The 18,636-nt window shown below is 39.7% G+C and overlaps 1 protein-coding gene and 1 long non-coding RNA gene across 6 annotated transcripts in view; both read left to right on the top strand.

Moving 5' to 3' along the window:
• SMYD3 (SET and MYND domain containing 3) overlaps nt 1-18,636 on the top strand; it is a 376,761-nt gene that overhangs the window by 120,461 nt on the left and 237,664 nt on the right. The window lies entirely within an intron of this gene.
• LOC137853705 (uncharacterized) overlaps nt 10,580-18,636 on the top strand; it is a 59,705-nt gene continuing 51,648 nt past the window's right edge. The window contains exon 1 of the long non-coding RNA XR_011094675.1: nt 10,580-10,713. This is a non-coding gene — a long non-coding RNA (uncharacterized lncRNA). The remainder of the gene's footprint in view (nt 10,714-18,636) is intronic.

Genomic DNA, 18,636 nt, shown 5'->3' with positions numbered 1-18,636 from the left:
GTATTCAGGCCTTAAAATAATTGCCCATCTGTGTAATTTTCCATTAACCATTTGGAAATAGTAGCTGTGACATAATGTGAAATCTGATTTGACAATATGTAATATAACAGAGGGAAGTGAGAGGTAACATAATCCACTGTCTATCAAGTAAGAATGTTTATGGATCTCTGAATTTGTGATTTACAGAAATGGTAAATTCAACAATCATGAGCCAAAAGGATCCATATGGAATTTAAGGAAACTCTGAACAGCAAGACAGATGTAATCAAACATTTCCTAGTAGAAAGAACTCTATCGGTAAGAATGCAAAACCCAGTGCAAAAAAAATAAATAAATAAAAATCTAAGTGTATGAGAGAGATAGTGAGAGGCAAAGTGAGCTTGGTGATACTGAGCTTGTTATCCACATGCAGCCAAAGGTGTGTGAGAGTCAGTTTTCTGATAAACAGCTATCATTTCTGAGCTGTGATTAAGGGAAATAGGACCAGAAAATGCCTTTTTTTTTTTTTTTTTTTTTTTTTTTTTTTTTTTTTTGTGTGGACTCTTACCTTGTTACTGAGAGGAATGTCAATATCCTGATACAGATATCGTCTGCAGCTACATTTGTGGATGTTACACGCTTGCTCCACTCCTTTCTGGGTGAAATAAAAAAGCCTCTAGTCTCTGGCAGCACAACCAGTGCTGTGTGCAGCATCCTCCTGCACTGGAAATGGATGGACGAGGCAGGCACTTCTGTCTTACTTAAACCAAAATTCTTTAACATTAATGATTTTTTTCCTATTGTAACTGGATATATCTTCAGGGGTTGAGGTAAGGTAGTACTTAGAGAAATTGTTATGTTGAAGACAGAGCAGCAGGGTGTGTGTGACCAGCTCTGCGTCCCTGGCTGCCTGCCCTTCTGGCCCCACCACAGTTGCCCAGCTGTATGCCCCAGCTCCAGGTTATGGAGTGCCTCAAGGTGCCTGAAAGAACGGTGTCACCAGAAATTCTACCTGTGTCAGTACTTGTCACTATTTCCATTGTGTTTTGTTTTCTTATTGAAGAATACATTGTCCCAGTCAGCTGTGCATCCCTGAAATCAAGGTGGGGCTTGAGATGGAAGGGCAAAGCTGTGTCTGCTTCTGTGATGACTGTAACCACAGCATGCACATTTCCCCTTCTCATCTTGTGATCTTAATGGGAAATTCACTGGGAGTATAAGCTATTGCTTTGCCCATTTAGCAAATAACAGAATAATTTTGGAAAGTATCCTGGGAGATATCTTCTAGTGTGCTACACTGTCTCTCCAGTGAATTTTCCTACAGGAAAATGAATGTTTTTAATGCATTAATGTTTTGGATTCAGCCCTGTTCCAGAAGTGCTTAGATATGAAATGACTGTAACTTGTGAATGACACATTAGTTTGTGCATGTGATGCAGTCTCACATATAACTTGCATCCAAGGAGAGCATATGTTCACAAACAGCCAGAGAAAAAGGAGTTACTTGCCAGGTCAGCATCTGATCTTCAGATTACAAATCTGTATACATTTGGTTTCCTCTTGTGCTTTGATTAAATTGTCCAGTATATTTAGCTCTCTGAAGGTGTGTGTGTCTATGTATGTATGTAAATACACATATATTTCTGTGTGTGTATGCATGCACATATATTTGTGTGTATAGGTATACATATATTTATGTACGTATATATACATACACACTGGTTCTAGTAGGCAGCCTTTATGGACTGAACTACTGCTACTGGTAAAATCTCTCAACTAGGACACATGAAGTGCATTTCCGTATGTGTGGGAACAAAAAATGTCCCAAAGAACTTAATTCAGTTATTAACTGAAAAGTAACTTTATCTTTTTACTGGTTAGTAAATTTACCAATTTTTACTAAACATCAGATTTCTGAATGTCAAACAACTTTATCCATTGTTTAATTTATTTATTCATTAGCCTTTTTTTTGAAGATTAACCTGTTGCATGAAATAATTAAAATGAAATGTCAGAAAGAGTAAATGATGGAGAAGTGAATGAATAGGTGTTACAGATGAGTCACCGGAGCTCTGATAAGACAGTAAGAAAGAGAAAACAGCCATCATTGCATTCCAGATGCTTTGATCACTGTGTCAATTCCAATGACAGCTTAAATAGCTCGACTGCATGCAGGATTTTGCAAGAAGAGCACATAGTGAATAGGTATATAGTCTATTAATTTAAACATTGCTACATTATTTTCTCATTTCCTTGTCCAGGAAGATAAGTTGTGGACAATAGAGATTACAGTGGAGCAGTAATTACTGTCATTTTTGTTAAGATTGTAGATTCTTGAAAAGTTGTTTGAAAAGTAATGTGCATAGGTGATTTTTTTTGTTAATTTTTCACAGTCTACTGAATCCTTAGGACTAGAGAGGACAACACAGCCGTATTATTTTTGGTAGTTTTTCCTGATATTTTTTCTTTATTCCCTAGTATGTAGTGTATAGTAAACCATCTGAGGGACTGTACAAATCTGACATTAAAAGCCAAGCAAACTTTTAGTACTTCTTTAACTAACTGATGATGATGTTTTATTTAACAACCTATACAGTTCCCTAGGTGGTTAGAAGCAGTGGGCATCCTCAGTGATTACAACCTCAAGAGAAGCTTAGTATGATATCAAATTTGATTGCCTTCATCTAGCAGAATTATTCTGAGTATATGACCATATTCCTTTTGTTACTCATCTCAGCAAGAGTCATGCCTCTCAGAAACAGTTGTTCTCTAACCTATCTTCATTTCACCTAAGCAAATTACAAAAACGAATTGCCTTTCAACATTTTTATATGTCTACAGTAGCAATGGTGTCACTGCAACGCTATAACAGCTGTGTTATGTGTTAGCTGTATCAGCTGTTACTTGAGATACCTCGTAGGAATGTGCACAGTGAACCATGCTGTTTTTAAACTTCTTGAACGTGCAAAGAGTATCAGGTTTTAATGAACAAGCTACATTCCACTTTTCCAGGCGATGATGACCTAATTAGAGCTATAACATCCTCTACTGGAGACTACCCACAAGCTGCCTTCCACTTGCACAAACAAAATCAATAAATCAGAGAGAAGCCTTCATTTTCAAACAAAGGGAGGATATAAAATAAATCCTCAGATGCTGGATTGTATAGTACCATTGACAAGCCCTAAAGCTACATAATGCCCTCTGCTAATGTTGCATTGTGCTCTGAGCAGTGTAACCCGATAATTTAGTTTTCTCTGGTATTTTTAACATGAGTCCATATAAGGCAAGGAAACAAATGTTCTGTTTTATCTCTGAAAAAGTATCCGTCAGCACATTCCCTCAGACTTAGAAGCTTCAGATGGAGACTTCTGTGGGTGATCCCTCTGAGAAATTTCTAAGACAGCTTAATGGAGTGCCCTCTCCTATTTCTCAAATCCAGTTGGACGCTGGGTTTCTTGTGTGATTGGAGGTAGATCCTGAACCAGCTCCAGCCTGTTGCTGTTACTGCCCTCCAGAACCCCCCAGAAATGTCGCAGTACCACCGCAAGCCTTGTGCTCAGGCACATGTAGTCGGGCATTAGGGCTACGTGTAGGGCTCTGCATGGCCATGTGCCCAGCCCAGTGCTCAGGAAGGAGGTGACCTTCCTCTTCCTAAGGTGCTGAGAAGAGGGGGGCACCTCAGCTTCCAGCCATTTTTGCTGCTCTGCATCCCTGGGTGGTGGTCTCGGGGGCCACCAGTGGCAAATTTCTTCCATACTCTACTTCATGCTGGTCAGTGTGGTGCTGCGATCCTAAAACCTGGAGTCAGCTGCCCTTCTAGGCTTTGTGCGGCACTCCTGCAGGGGATGTGTTGGGTTTCCTTCACGGCTGGGATGTTTATACACATTGAATAGACTGAGATCTAATTTCGGCTAATAGATTAAATCTTGGATCACCCAGGTGTCCACGTAGAAACAATTTTTTACTTTTAATTACCCTTCAGAAAGGGCTGTGGGAAAACATGCCAGGTCACAGTTTGGTTCTTAAAGATACCAGGTATAGAGAAAATGAACTGTGTGAAAATTACTGGATAAGGAGAAAAAAAAAAAAAAAAAAAGGAAGGAAAAAGAAAAAAAACAAACAACATGTATAAATAGCTTAATAGCTTAATATAAATATTATAATGAAGCAATAAAAGATACCAATCCCATAGAAGTAGCTCAATAGAATTTTTTTCTAGATATAATTATTCCCTGATAGCAAAGTAAAATAATGCCATGTAGAAAAGATATAGGAGACACCACAGGGAGCAGGAACAGAGACTATGGAAGTATTTAGATGACTTTTCAGAGGAAATTGCAAGAGAAACTGTTGTGAGAGTAAACTCGTTTTGTGAAATTATAATCCAATACACCATCTGGGAACATGCATAGTTCCAGCTGAGCAAGAAGTCTGAGTGGTTTAGTGTGATAAATACCAACTCATTGTAAAATCCCATTTTCCTGATGCTGTTAATTTATTTCTTCTGTTGAGGGGGAAAACCAGACATATATGTACATAGCTTTATTTCCCTGTAGTGCAACAGGTCCTACTTACTCATCAATTTGCTTTGGGTGGAAAACTGTGATTTATTTGAAATTCTTTTTTTTTTTTTTTTGAAAAAACATTAATAAAATTGTAAAATGAGTAAATTAATTCTATTCACCTCTTTTTAATAATTTTGCTTTACTCTTTGGTATCCTTGTGATAGTCAGAACTAGATTAGTGATAAATCTAGCTCATCATTGATTATTATTGTTGTTTATTTCTTCCTGGAGTCCTTAAGAGTGTTGATTATGGACAAAGAATGCAAGGTGCCAGATAATGGGAAAAATAATTAAATAAAAAAATATATAATTTATTTTATTTTTTATTATAAAAAAATAATCTTTGCACTCAAGCAGTTCACTGCTGTGTCTTTCTTGCATTAAACAAGCTCTTAGGATATTAATGTTGTTAATAACAGATTTTTAATTGCCTGCTAATATTTGGAGATGTATAAATGCCAGGAGAGCTGCAGGTGAGGCAGAATAAATAATATGCCATCTTAAATTATTTAATTACAGTAAAAAAATTGATATAGCAAGTCTCTTTTTCTGTGTATAGGGAGGACTGGAAGTGGTAGCAGCAGTTATAATCCATGATAGGTCAAGTCATATATGAAGAAAAAGCTTTCATTTGTAAACTTTGGCAAACCCAGGGGGAAGCAATTACTGATGAGAAACAACTTTCTTCCATGTCAAACTCATCATTAATTGTTTTTTGTTTTTCAATAAGGGTTGCTCTTTTTTGCTGTTGTCCCCAGAAACCAACATAAGTGACACGCAATATAATGTAGATTGAAGAGGAAATTCAACTGTCAGCTTTGTGAACAGATTAATACTCATTAAATGAATGTAGGTCTCTGAACGTAGGTTTATTGTAAAACGAAGGGCTATGTTTTGTTTGTGAGCACAGCTGGAAGTCAGTATAGCTCCTAAATGTCACTAGAGCAGCAAAAGCCTGCAGGAGCAGCGTTGCCACTGAGGCACCCCTCTGATGTATGACCTTGTCCCATTTTCTCTTGCTGTCCACTTGTGTAGTAGTTTGCTCTGGGCCTACAGCAACCTCACATTACAACCCCTCCCCAGCCATCGTAGCCATGATGGCTGACTAGTTCGGAGGGGTAAAATCCAACATCTGTCTGACCTTACCCATCTGTTCCTATCTGTCTATCTGTCCTTCAACCATCTGAAAGTGAAGCCTTAGCACCCCTGGGGGACTTACTCCGTCGCAATCCTGCCTCAAGTGAGGAGACAAGAACACAGTAGAGCTGCCTACAGAGACGAGTAGATATTTGCTAAGCATTTGTTCGGGAGGAATGACTTTTAGATTTCTGTTTCAACCACTTCTTGTGCTGCCAAAGCGTTTCTGCTATTCTCTCTGTAGGTCTCTTTTCTTGATCAAAGAAAAAAGTGTCTTTGAGATATTAGTGCTACCCCGTGTCTTTGCCATAATTGATTTGTTGTTAGTCTTTGTCTCAGTATAGGACTTTTTACAGGATCAGTTCTGAGCATTTTTGACTCTCAGATAGGTTTATGTACACGTCTTTGCATGGGAAGTACATATACATGTATATAATGTACTTTTAGATGCTACGTGGCTGTTGTATGCAAAATTTTCCTTAGCATTTTGAAAAACGTGCTAGAAAGCATTAGGTGCAGGGCATTCTGATTCACAGGAAAGATCTTCAGTTTGAAGAGCTAGTAGAAGTTGTATATCAGATAAGCAAAATTAACAGGACCTCATTACTAAGAACATGAAGTAATAGCTGAATCACTTATTCTGCAACTTGTGTAAAACTACTTTGATTCATGGCAACTTCAAGAGTCTAATGCCATGCTAGTTAAAAATGGGGAAAAAAAAAAAAAAGGTAAATGACAGATGAGAATTTTGGAGAAAGTGGATAGGAGCTTTAGTAAATAATGGAATTCTTTATGGACACATGGTCCATAATTTATAGGGCTTTATAGGCCATATGGAAGAAGAGCCAACACATTTGTAAAGAGAAGTGGTGCTTCAGAAGGTATATTCAGGGGAAGTTTCTCATTTAAGGCTCTCAAAGAAATTAGAAGCAGGAGAATGATCCATTGGCTGAAAGATAACAACTTAAAAGTGAAGCAGCCAGTTCTGTCCAAGAATTTAGACGTTACTCCAAAGTATGTTTTAAAGAGAGCTGTGCATTTACTAATCAATCTCATCTTAGACTTCCACATTCTGTAGCTTTTAATTATAGCCATGTCCATTCACTATTCTTTTCATAGTATGTGCCCCAGTACTTCTGCCATGGGAATTGCACAAGTGGTGTATGTCATAAGAGGATGAAAACTGGTATAAACACAGACAGTGCTAAACTGAAGTCAAGTCTCCAGTAGCTTCTGAAGGGATCAAAAGTCCATCTCCCATCCAACTGTATGGCCGGTTTGGTGCAAATTCCTGACCTGGGATAAAATGGCGTATTACGTTTGTTCACCCCTTAAATAGACAGCCACAGCAGAAAAAATCCAGGATTTGCTCTTGTTGGAACTACATTTGATCTTGGAGCTCACGGAGCACAGGTCACTAACGTGCAGAGAGCTCTGCAGAGCAAAGCCCCGCTGCTTCCTTGCCTTTCTGCCGTTAGGGTCAACACGAGGCATAATGGTCCAGGCAGTGGCAGGAAATAACAGATGTATGTGCTTTTGTGTAAGTACAGGTACATTCTTCTATCTGGTGCTTCCCTGTGCTTGGTTTTGCTCTGTCACCATTTGTTTAACCACTTTCTCCACTTGCTGCTGTCAGGTGAAACGTCTGGGTCTGGCAGATAACAAAATCATTTTTCCCTTTAAGAATTAATATAGGGAAGGGCGAGGATGGATGCAGGAGCTTAAGAAATTGCTTACAGTCTGAATACACATGAGCAATGAGTGTGACATGGAAGATGGAGAGGTAAGTGCAGCTGCAGCAGGTGGAAAAAATGCTGCTTTAGGGGGCTGGCAGTGGGACAGGAGGTTTCCAGGTGGAGAAGCAGACCTGGTAAAAGTGTGTCAGAACATGGGGGAAGAAGAGAAGCATAGGGGGGCACCAGGGCTTTATCAACTCATTTGATTTTTTGTTGTTGTTGTTGGCAAAGACAGTTTTGTAATGAGGGTGGAAGGGTGCTTTAATGTTCCCTATTAGTCACCAGCAAGCTCTTGACTTTTTGGCTCAGCATCTTTGGTAAAAGCATTTAAAATCAAAACTCTGCTCTCATTTCAGTGTGGTTTGCAGTGGAATTTGCTAAAACCTAGGGAAAAAAAAAGGCTCTGACAGCTTTCTTTGCTCTACATTTGATTGATTTGTTCCCTCACTTGCATAGCCTGTTTAATATCTCAGATACTCATTTCTTTTCTGTATGTTGACACGCGCTCTATGGTACATATTCTGGTACTCGGCTATTACACACATGATAAATGAACACCGTAATGTCAGGAATAGTGAAAATCATTGCTGTGAATATACAAAGGAGTAACAGACCTGTAACCTCTCTAGAGGAGAAGCACCACAATAATGACAGGAATCAAAACCTTCACAATTTGGTGTTACCTTGTGCAGTTTGCATTCAGAATGATAATTCAGGCTAATGGCTTCAGGCTCCCACGGGGCAGCTAAAACAGATTCTGAAAAGGCAGAAGAAAAGGGTGTAGTAAATAAACTCAACGAGCTGTCAAAGAATATTTCTACATCAAACAAGTCTCTGAACCTTTTTGTGCTTCGTAATCTGACCTTTCCTGGCTGCTCATTTTTTTTCTCCTGACTGAAGCAGATCACGAAACATGACATGGTAGGTACAAAGTCAGTAAGTAAATAAAAACATTTATAGAGCCATTAAAGCAGAAAATGTTAGAAGATCGTGGGGAGGTTTCTGTGAATTTACAGTTGAATGGAAACCCCCTCCTTGCTCCCAGTTGCCAAGCAACACATCTTGGGATGCACGCTCACTGAGCAACGAGGATGTTTGAAACAATTTGGGTCTTGCATCCTCCAGGAACGAGTAGTATGAATTAGGTTCCACAAAGTATGGCACCTCAGAGAAAATAAGCTTGTATTGGCTTAATGTACATTTCCACCTGTTGATCACAAAGTCACTTGTATAGAAAAAATATGTTTTTTCCCATTCTGCAGGTGCAGAAACTCCTCTATGAAACGCTACTGTAGCTTTTTGCCAGGCTGAAAGCAGGGCCCAGGTCTTCCTGGTCCCATGTTTCAGGTATCTGGTAGCATCTGCAAAGCCTCAGTCCTCGGGGTACTTCAGCCCAAGCAGCTAGGTAGGATCATTGTGTGGCTTTGGTCTTACAGAAAACATCATTACTGTTCAGAGGACTGTATTAGTGCTTAGAAAATAACCAGAGTGCACAGAGAAATATGACTTATGCTTGTGTAACATGTTTTTGTCATTTTTACTGAGCTCCCACATTGTGTATGCTTAAGTTGTTTACTTTTACAGTTAAAAATTAAATACATTTAATTCCCGAGAAAGACCAAGAGAGCAGTCTTTCTAGGTTAGTCACTTGAAGATTCACATTCAGTGTGTTAAAATGAGGTGTGTTCCTTCCAGGAGACCTCAGCTGCAGAAGGCCAAATGTATGCAAAAGCACTTGTTTCAGAAGGTCACTATTGCTGGGGGTGGTGAAAAGAGCACCACATTTTTGCTCATTTGTAGGTTTTTGAAAAGTTAGGAGTAATAATGCAAGCTGTAAACACAAAATGGCTTTGCCTGCAAATTCAAGTGTTTCAAAGTGGAAATTTTCTCTGATGATGGATATTTTTAAAGCTTATGCAGCTCAAGAGGAATGGGTTTGACCTCTTAAATAAGTTTACGCAATAATACCATCTGTATACTGTGAAGAAAAGTGTGTGTTCTATGAAGAAATGAGTTTACAGTATAGCTGCAGTTTTCCAAACAAAAAATGTAGTTTTCTAAGGACCCACGTAAGGGCCAATGCTCTATGATTACTAACTTGTCCATCAAGTCACACTTATACAGTCATAAAAACTAACTGTGCAGATGTTTTTATAAACATCAAATACGAAAAATACTTACTAAGTGGGCATTGAATTTGATTTCTTCTAATAGTAATCCTGACCTTGTTTTTTTTGTCCTGTAGAATAGTTCTAGTTTCCCTTGTGTTGCGTAATATTTATCTTTTCTTTGTTCTCAGTTAAGCAGTTTGGCAGGTGTGGTTAAAGTGTTGTACTAATCAGGAATGAGAATTAGGTAATGTTCTCTGTAGTGAAAATTAAAATCAAACAAAAACAAAACAAAACAACAACAACAAAACACATTTCTGAACTATCATTTCTTCAAATTGGAATTGAATATATTTCAACTATAAAGCTGAAGGGAATAACTGCATTATGTCTGTGAGGAGCTTTCAGAACTCATTTTCTGTCATCCCAACTATTAAAACCCTATGAAAAGAACAGGCCCTCATGGTGCCATCATGAAAGCTAGCAGCTCTGAAGCATGCTTTAATGTTATGTTGATGTGATATAAAAGAAATACTTGTACTTCAGTTGCATGGTAAGGATGGCAATACCTTTCTTTTCAGTTTAATGAAGAAGTGCAATACTTTGTCTCCAGGCATATATTCTTCCTTCCTTTGTACATGTACTTTACAGTAACAGGTGTTACACGTGTAGATTATGGTCAGGATATGCTGGAAAGACATTCAGTGATTTGTAAAGTGAATTCCTTCTTAGTGTTTCGAGTATGTTGAACAGTACAGATGACTTCAACCATCAGTCATGAATATAATGTGCACAGTTTGTGTGGTTGACACCATTTAAAAGATAGAAGGGAAACACAATTTGAAGCGAAACCATTTTCATTTTTTTGAGCGGAAAAAATATCCCTTTATCCAGCCTATAGTTTGGTCAGATTGGCTTTCTCACAGAAACATCTGTGTGAGAGGCTGCCATTCCCCCACTAAGCCAGGTGCTTGTTAGCAGGGCAGAAAAGTGAAAACTATAGGAACAAGTAATTAGAAATAGTTGTATCCTGTCTTGGATCACCTGCCAGGTGGGTGTTTGCTGGCCATAGCCAAAGGGGGAGAGCCGAACACTTCACACCTCGGCTTGGTGTTTTCTGCTGTCCTAGCAGGCTGCTGTGCTTGGGCTTCCCATTGACTTCTTCCAGACTCTGCACAAAAATGCGTAAGTCTGGAGAGCTGGAAACTAAGGCTGTCCTTGTGATTTTGGAAGCTACAACATATTACGTCATGTGGATTAGTTTCTGCATGTAACTAGTAATAAAGGTGAATTGACATAATAGATGCAGATAGCCTCAGTGCTTGTGCTGTAAGTTTGCATTTTAGCTCTCAGAAATCCATTTTGAATCTTTTTTTTTTTTTTTTTTGGAATAAACTGCAGCCAGATTTCTTCACCCAAACTGTTTTGCCCTGTGAGACAACCAGACTCTTTTCATGAACTTTGTGGACAGAATTCATTTTAATTTATCTTCTGTAGACCAACATAAAATTCAGCATCTTTCTTGCTTCTCTAGCTTTAGCCTACAAACTAGGCAATATCACTGGCAGAGAAGCAATGATGCCCTTCATGCAGAGACCTGTAATGTGCAGTCGTTATTCTGAGTAGTGGGTAGAGACAGCTAGTTGTGTCGCTCCCTCTTCTTCCTAATTTTTGTGCTACAATTTTTAGAAAGCTGGTGGACTCCTGAAATGGGGGTGATTTTGGTAATGGGTCATAATGGCTGATGCTATTCCCAATGCTTTCTCCTTTTAGCATTAGAGACAAAACCATTTTTTTTCAAGAAAAGTTGTTAACTTCATGTTTTGCTTACATTTTGAAGATGTACTAAATATAAAACATACTTGATTTGCCACCTGTTATCTATCGTTTGTCAGAGGGAATGACGAATATACTTGTCTGAGAAATGCTGAAGTAAGGATTCACTGCATCCAGTGCCTAAATTGCTTTTGTGTACTACAGTGGATAAAAATCTAGAAAAAGAATTGAGTATTGATTTTCCTAATCTTTTTTTTTTTTTTTGCGTGTTTCTACAAACAACGCATATACGTGTAATACCCATACTAAAAAAGCTTCTTTACCTTATAAACTTTCTTAGATATTTGAATTAATATATGCACAAGATATATGAAGATCTCCCTCGTCTCGTTTTCAAATATTTTGCATTAAATCCTCGTTTAATTTGATATAGAAAACTATATAGCATTCCTTTGTAGCTATTAGAATTTTTGTTACCATCACTAGACTCTGAAATTGCATCCTAGGTTTGCAGAGCCTGTTACTTAAGTAATATTCCTATGGCTTAAGGACTGCATCTCAGCTTCTGCTTTCATTTATATTTGATTTGTTTTCTTCATGCTGAGTCTGGAGTGGTGTATGCTTCTGTAAATGATTTGGTTTTGCTAATGCAGAGATTTATGGATAACTTATTTACCCTCAGTAAAACACCAGAAATTAATATAAAATGGCTGTTTTACCTGTTCTTAAAATAACTATTTTCTAAATATGTGGGAAGTAACTAAACAAAAAGCATCTGTTTTGGTCAACAGCTAGTGTATTTCTATGTTCCCATAATATAGACTTTCTATAACCTGAATTGCGGTTATTCGTAAGCTTGCCTTTTGGGGAAATTCATTTAAAAAACTTTTCTTCCTTTTATTATTATTATTATGAGATCTAACAGCTGCAGTCAGGTTAGGCACTTTGCTGTGCTTAACTGCATGATGGCTGATGGGGGCAATTTAGGCTTTAAAACAATTTTCAAGAGTACTGCTAGGGCTGCTTGTGTTTGATCTGGAGCTTAACAAAAGCTGGTGGCAGGGCTGCCAGATGAAGCCACTGTGCTGAGAACAGTAAGGCAGCAGGTCTTTACAGAGGTAAGCTGGAGTGGGTTAGTGTGGGGAAAGATGGGAAGAAAAAGGCTGCAAAAAAGGGTCTGCTCTCTGAAAATCCTTTAATGAAGGTCTAAAGCTGAGAGCAAGTGTCAGCTTTGAGGAAGTTTGGATGTGCCTTTAAATTTTACAGCTGAAGTTTAGCTACAATTCTTTAAAACACCTCCTGATTGTACTAAACTAGAGAAAAAGCAAGATACCAGCAGCTGGGTACGATTAACATACATTTACGCCACTAATTTAGCACTATGCAAATCGTATTCCTTGCCAGCGAGCTCATTGAGCAGCACATGCTAGGTGTCTCTTGGCAGAGCACAAGTCCTCTTTCTGTAATTGTTTCATGCTCTTCACGTGCAGAAATTTAATTTGCTCTGTCTCGTCACACTTTCTGCCATGGTTCTTTTAATCTTGTAGTTGCTTGGAAGGAAGACTTCTAAATGAGAAATGCAAAACCAACTGGTGATTATTTGAAGAAAAAGACTTTGAAAGGTCTGGATTTATTGCCTCCCCCCAAAGGCTCATGGACTTTGATTTTGGGCCAGGCTTTAAAGAGATGTTTTTTTGTTTGTTTACAGTGAGCAGGGGTTATTCTGATCTCGTACGGGTGTACATCAAGCGCATCTTTGAAGTCTGTCGAGGGTGCAAACCTGTGCAGCTCGGATGAGGCTCCAGGTTGCATCGCTCCTGCAAGCATTGGGTGAGAACCTGCTGCTCATGCTGGGGGGCCTGAGGCTGATACCATGTCCTGCTCACTTGCTTCCCTGCTCCTGTGGTGCCTTTCCCATCGTGGCCCATGTTTATGGACACCTGTGCTTGCTGAGCCACTGGAAGGAGCTGTGGCAGAAGCACTGCAGACATTTTTCCTTCCCTTCCATTTGAAATGGACAAAAAACACCATAATGACCTTAGTGGAGTGGCCAGGTGCAAATTGTTGCCATCAGGGCTCCCGTCACAGCCCTGGTGAAATGAAATAACAATCCCTTCAGTTTAATAGCAAAAAGCTGGAGGAGGGCAAATAGCCCCTTGCTGATCTCAGCTGTGATCTGCGTGCCCTCTGGGATGCTGGGGGCAGGAGGCAGTCTTTTTCTGTCAAGACCCTGGCTGTGGTCATCTCTCTGTTCTCCATGCTTTTCTCGGTCATAATTGAAGACCCCAGTGGTTGCAGGAGGCTGGTGTGTTGGTGCAGCAGGCTTTCTCAGCTAGGGATGCTTTTGCTCTTGGGTTGCTTTGGGTGAGCTCTCTTGTTCCTGCTGTTAACAGCAGGGGGTACCCCCAACGGGGCCTTTCTGCTTCTCCTGGTGGGGAGAGTGGGTTTCCACCCCAAGAGGCAGTGTGGTGGTAGTGGTATGCTTTGTAATGCGATCGGCTGCTGTAGAGGGGACTGTGTGACTGTCAGGAGAACTGGCTTTGGTTTGGAGTAACGTCTTTATAGGTTGTATGTAGCTGTAATAAACTGTGCAATGTATCTTCAGCTGTGGCAGGACTTCTAGTACCGTAACAGGTTATGTGCTGTAATGGGGAAAAGACACTGCTAAAATGCATTTCTGCTTTTTAAATGCTTTTAGTTATACCCCAGCTTGAGTAACTTCTGGACACTTCTGAAAATGCTATATAGGAACTGCACCTCCAATGCATACATGAGCATGGTGCTGGTTGTTTTTTTTTTTTGTTTTTTGTTTTTCCTTTTTCTTATCCTTTCCTGCTTTCAAGGGATTGTTAGGAGGCATACGTCATCCCGTGGCATTGCAGTTAGGGTTCTGCATGTTTGCCCGGTGGAAACAACTTCCTTTTTTCAACCAGGTTTCATGCGATTAGCTCAGATTCCTTGGCCTGAAATTCTTACCCTTGTGCTTTCTGTGTTAATGACGTTAATCCCCTCTACTGTCAATGGTGGTATTTCTGCTCATGTGTGAGGCAATCACCTGCGAAGTCAGTGGGACCAAGCATGTCGCATGAGCTGGGCATTGTGGTGGGTGTGCAGGCAGCACCAGGTTAAGTTAAGCACTCTGGCACCCGGTGAGATGACAGGCAGTGTAAAAACGTGTAAAAATGCAAAATATTGTAATTACTTGAGCAGGATCATTGCCAAAAGCCTCTCATTGTTCTAGTATGCAGGAACATGTGCCGCTCTCTTAATTTAAAAAGTAATTCAGATAGCTTAATGAAGGCTTATTGGCTCAGGGAGTGCTTTAGCTAAGAGGGATGTCAGAAGCACCTTTTGTGGGCTCTTCTAAGAAAAAAAAAGAAAAAAAAAAACCAGGAATCTGAGATTTCTTGAAGTTTGGGGAAGCACCATCCAGCAATAGCCGTGTGATATGGCCTTGCAAATATTTTTCTCCTCCATTTACTGAGAACACTTTGCTAAATCCAGCTTTGTGCTGCACTGTGTGTTCATTACAAAGAAATCTTTATCTTGAAATTCTTAAATATTTTTAAAGATTGTTGCTTTTGCCAGAGTTTACAAACCATAAACACATTAAAAAAGTGAAGCAGGAGTGAGTTTTGCATCGTAAAGTCAACATGAAGTATGACAAATCATGAGACTAGCTTAAGAAATAGATTTCAGTACCTTCTGCCCCAGATTTGGTTTAACAAAATTTTAGCTTTGACTTGTCTTGTAATTTCATACTGTTCTCAGCTGCTAATGCTTACAATCTCTGTTGTTCTGACTGGATTTATTTTACTTTCTAGGAGTTAAGATTTTAGGAAAAATACTGGTCTTTGGGAAACTCTCAATAAAATTGAGTATTAAATTGGTGTAGGAGGGCAGAATATTTTTTAACTCCCCCTTACTTCTATATCATGAACTGCCTTGTGCTTCGAGCTGGAAAACCTGGTCCAAGGGCTCTACCTACATCCATCCCCTCTGTGTCCAGGAAGGGATGCTCGCTGGTGGCAAACCAGGATCCTGCAGTCCCTTGCATTCAGGGGCTGCAGCTCTTTGCTTGGTTTTGTGGGCATCCCATAAGTCCAGTGAGGTGGGCATTTATTATCCTACCTATTATCCTGCCAGTCCATCAGTCATAGTTCAACTGAGGGTGATCACTTGTGATAATTTATTGGTAGCTTCAGTTTATATAATAGTCTGTAGCCAAATTCTGGTCAGAATTGATGCACTATACAGAAATCTGGCCAAAGGCCTGGAAACAGCTGTGGAGGCAGAACCACCTTTAGGTGCCAAACTCAAATGTGAGAAAGATAAAATTATGTGGGCAAGGTGATAGGTGTGGACTGCTTTTTTCATTTGCAGCGTATCACGCTCCTACTTTTAGCTTCTGTTTGGCTGCAGTGAGACCGAAGGAGGACTGAAGATGGCAAACAGAGGGTAAAATGGCATGTTTTTTTTTTTTTTTTTTATGTTATTTACACTCAACCAAGGTCAGTGGGCCAGAACAGCTGCTATTACTGTACCTTAGCTGGCATAGTTAAATGTTTTGCACAGGACTCTCATAACATCTCTTTACTTGTTGCATTTAGTGGTAAAATAACCAAAATAAAAAACAAAGCCATTTGCACCAGTATTCATTGTACAAAAATTCATTGCTCAAAGAGCTGAGCATCAGTGAAAACTCACACTTTTAAAAAGCCTGACTACTCCAAATGAATTATCTTGCTGCCTAAAATGACACAAAGTTAGAATTTGTTTCTTGGTGGTATCTGCAGAGCTTGGAAAAATTCTGGCCAGGGTGGGAGGAGGCAGGCAGCTGCTTGTCTCTTGGGTTGCTCATTTAAAGTGTGTGTACTCAGAGACAGCCTAAGGCTGTTCAGGAGCAATGACCTCCTAACGTACACTATTACACATAGAGTGAAGGGAAGCTGGCATGTGTAGAAAAAAGTGCAGATTGTCTTTCTAGAAGTATATTCAACAAAATTGCTTCTCGTCTAAAAACCAGGAGATCTTAAGCAAAAAGCTATTTTTAAGAGAAAGCTGTCATTCAGATGTCCACTGAAGTGTCAGCAAATGCCAAAGTTAAGTTTACACATTGGATCTTGTTTCTGCCCCCTTGAGCTGTGTTTCTCAGAAGGCCTGCACCCAGGAATAAAGGATTCAGCGGTCACAGCCATGACATTACCTCAACTTCATCTGAATTGAGGCAGAGCCAACTAGCTTTTGAGACTGGATTATTTGCTCTACTTTTCCAATTCGTACAAATGAAGCAGAGAGGCATCAGAGGTCATCAGCACTGATGAAAGCATCCCTGATCTTTTCACAACCCTTCCCAAAAGCTTTCTGTATATGTTGACTGATGGGATGGCAACAGAGAATCCTGGGAGTAAGCATTTAGTAGGAGGAAGAACTAGGTTTTATCTCTGAACTTCCCGCTGAGGAGAGAATATATAATTTCTCAAGAGCTAACTGTGTGTATTCTTTTGAAGTCTGGACATGAAAACATGATTACAGAAATGCAGAGGGCAGGGTGGGCAGTGTTGAGTAGCAAACTAAAATCAATTGAATTTATATACAGATATTTAATTTTGGACCTCTTTTCCGGTTTATTAATACCAATTTATTAAAAAAATGCAGTTGTTAAACGTGGTTCAATCAGGAGTATATACTTGTATATATACACACATTTATATATTTAAAATACTTATATTTGAATTGTATACAACTGCATTATGGGTTTCTCATTCTTGGAAATATTTAAAGCCTATATGGCCATGAGCCTGAGCAACATGTCTAACTTCTGAGTTGCGTCCAACTTTGTAGAAGGTCATACTTTGAACAGGGTGATTGACCAGACAATCTGTATAGATCTCTTCCAACCTAAGCTATTTTACAATTCTGTATGTGACCTGTGTATAGGTGTAAAATGTTAAGGTGATGGATCGCATATTCAGCAGAGTCCTTCGGCATGCCACAGTGTAATTAAACATTTGCTGGCACTTTCAGAGAAGAAGTTTTAAATATCCAGTGTTTCCCTGAGGTAGCCATGGAGTTTAAGTCTTCAAATAAGAAAGTTAAGTGAAAGTAACAGGAGCCAGGCTGAACGCAAATAAGAAGAGGTGGTTTTTCATGCAGCAAGGATGGGGACTGCTTGCTAAGGGACCCCACAGTGCTGTCAGCTTACATGGGCTCAGCAGGAAGCTGAACAAGTGGAGCACCTGGAAGAGAAGTCCATGGCTGCTTTTTATGCAAGCAGACCATATCCAGACCAGAAGGTGCAGGACAGACATGAAGTTGGGACAGCGCTTATAGGAAACACAAGTGCAAGTGCAGGGTCTTAACCTTTACTCAGTGCAAGCTTACGACTCCTTTTGGAGGCCAGGTCTTCAGTTTGACTAGGACAGCTCTGTGCTTTTCAGCATGATTGGGCTAATAAAGTGCAGTTGTGAGATGAGTTTGGGGAGTGGTGGAGGCTTCACTGTTTTTTGTGCCTCTTCCATCCTCCCCACCACCTCTGGGCACTGGAGCTGGGCAGGCACAATGCCATCCCTCCCTTTATTTGTCACCCTCCTCCCAGTGCCTTTCGTGGACACCCTGACACTCCAAATGCAGTGGGCGTAGAGTGGCAGCAGCTTTTCAGCCAGGATGGAGGCCCACATGATGTTAACACACTATCCTGCATGCTGATTGTGGAAGGACTTGTCATGGGGGACCACTCTGGATCAAGAGACCTTTAGTTAGCCATTGGTTTTTACTTTTCTCACGGAAACTGGTATTTACGCAGCCTTTCTGCTGCAAGATTTCCGTGGAAGAGAAAACAATGGAGCCTTTATTCCATTTCTGCAGATCCTCATCTGATTTAAGATGACAAATGTTAATATTACTGGAATATCTGCTTGCTGACAATAGCAACATCACGAAATCTAGCAACAGAACTGGTAATGTTTCAAGGGAGGTTCTCTGTGTTTGGTCTGTTCCAGAATAACTTATTAGTGACTTCTAACAGAAGTGTGTGCTGGAGGTACTATGGAAATCCCAATTTACTCATAAAAATTTTAACCTTTGATAATTGATGCCAGTAATTTATTTTTCTATTTTGCACTGAGATTAGCACTTGCAGAAGGAGAGTTAAAGTTCATAATTTACACGTGCCAGAGGCACCAGTGGGTTATGATGACAAGCCTTTTAATGACTCTGCTAGATGTGATATTAAGCAAAGCCACTGGAAGTGCCACATGAATATTCATTTTAATGACATATATTGGTAGGCAAAGAATTACAACTTGCATGATATAGCTGTGGCTCTTAAAA

Source organism: Anas acuta, chromosome 3, assembly GCF_963932015.1.
Source record: "Anas acuta chromosome 3, bAnaAcu1.1, whole genome shotgun sequence".
Lineage (NCBI taxonomy): Eukaryota > Metazoa > Chordata > Aves > Anseriformes > Anatidae > Anas > Anas acuta.
The sequence above is the reverse complement of the archived record's forward strand: the minus strand, read 5'-3'. Positions and strand labels throughout refer to the sequence as shown.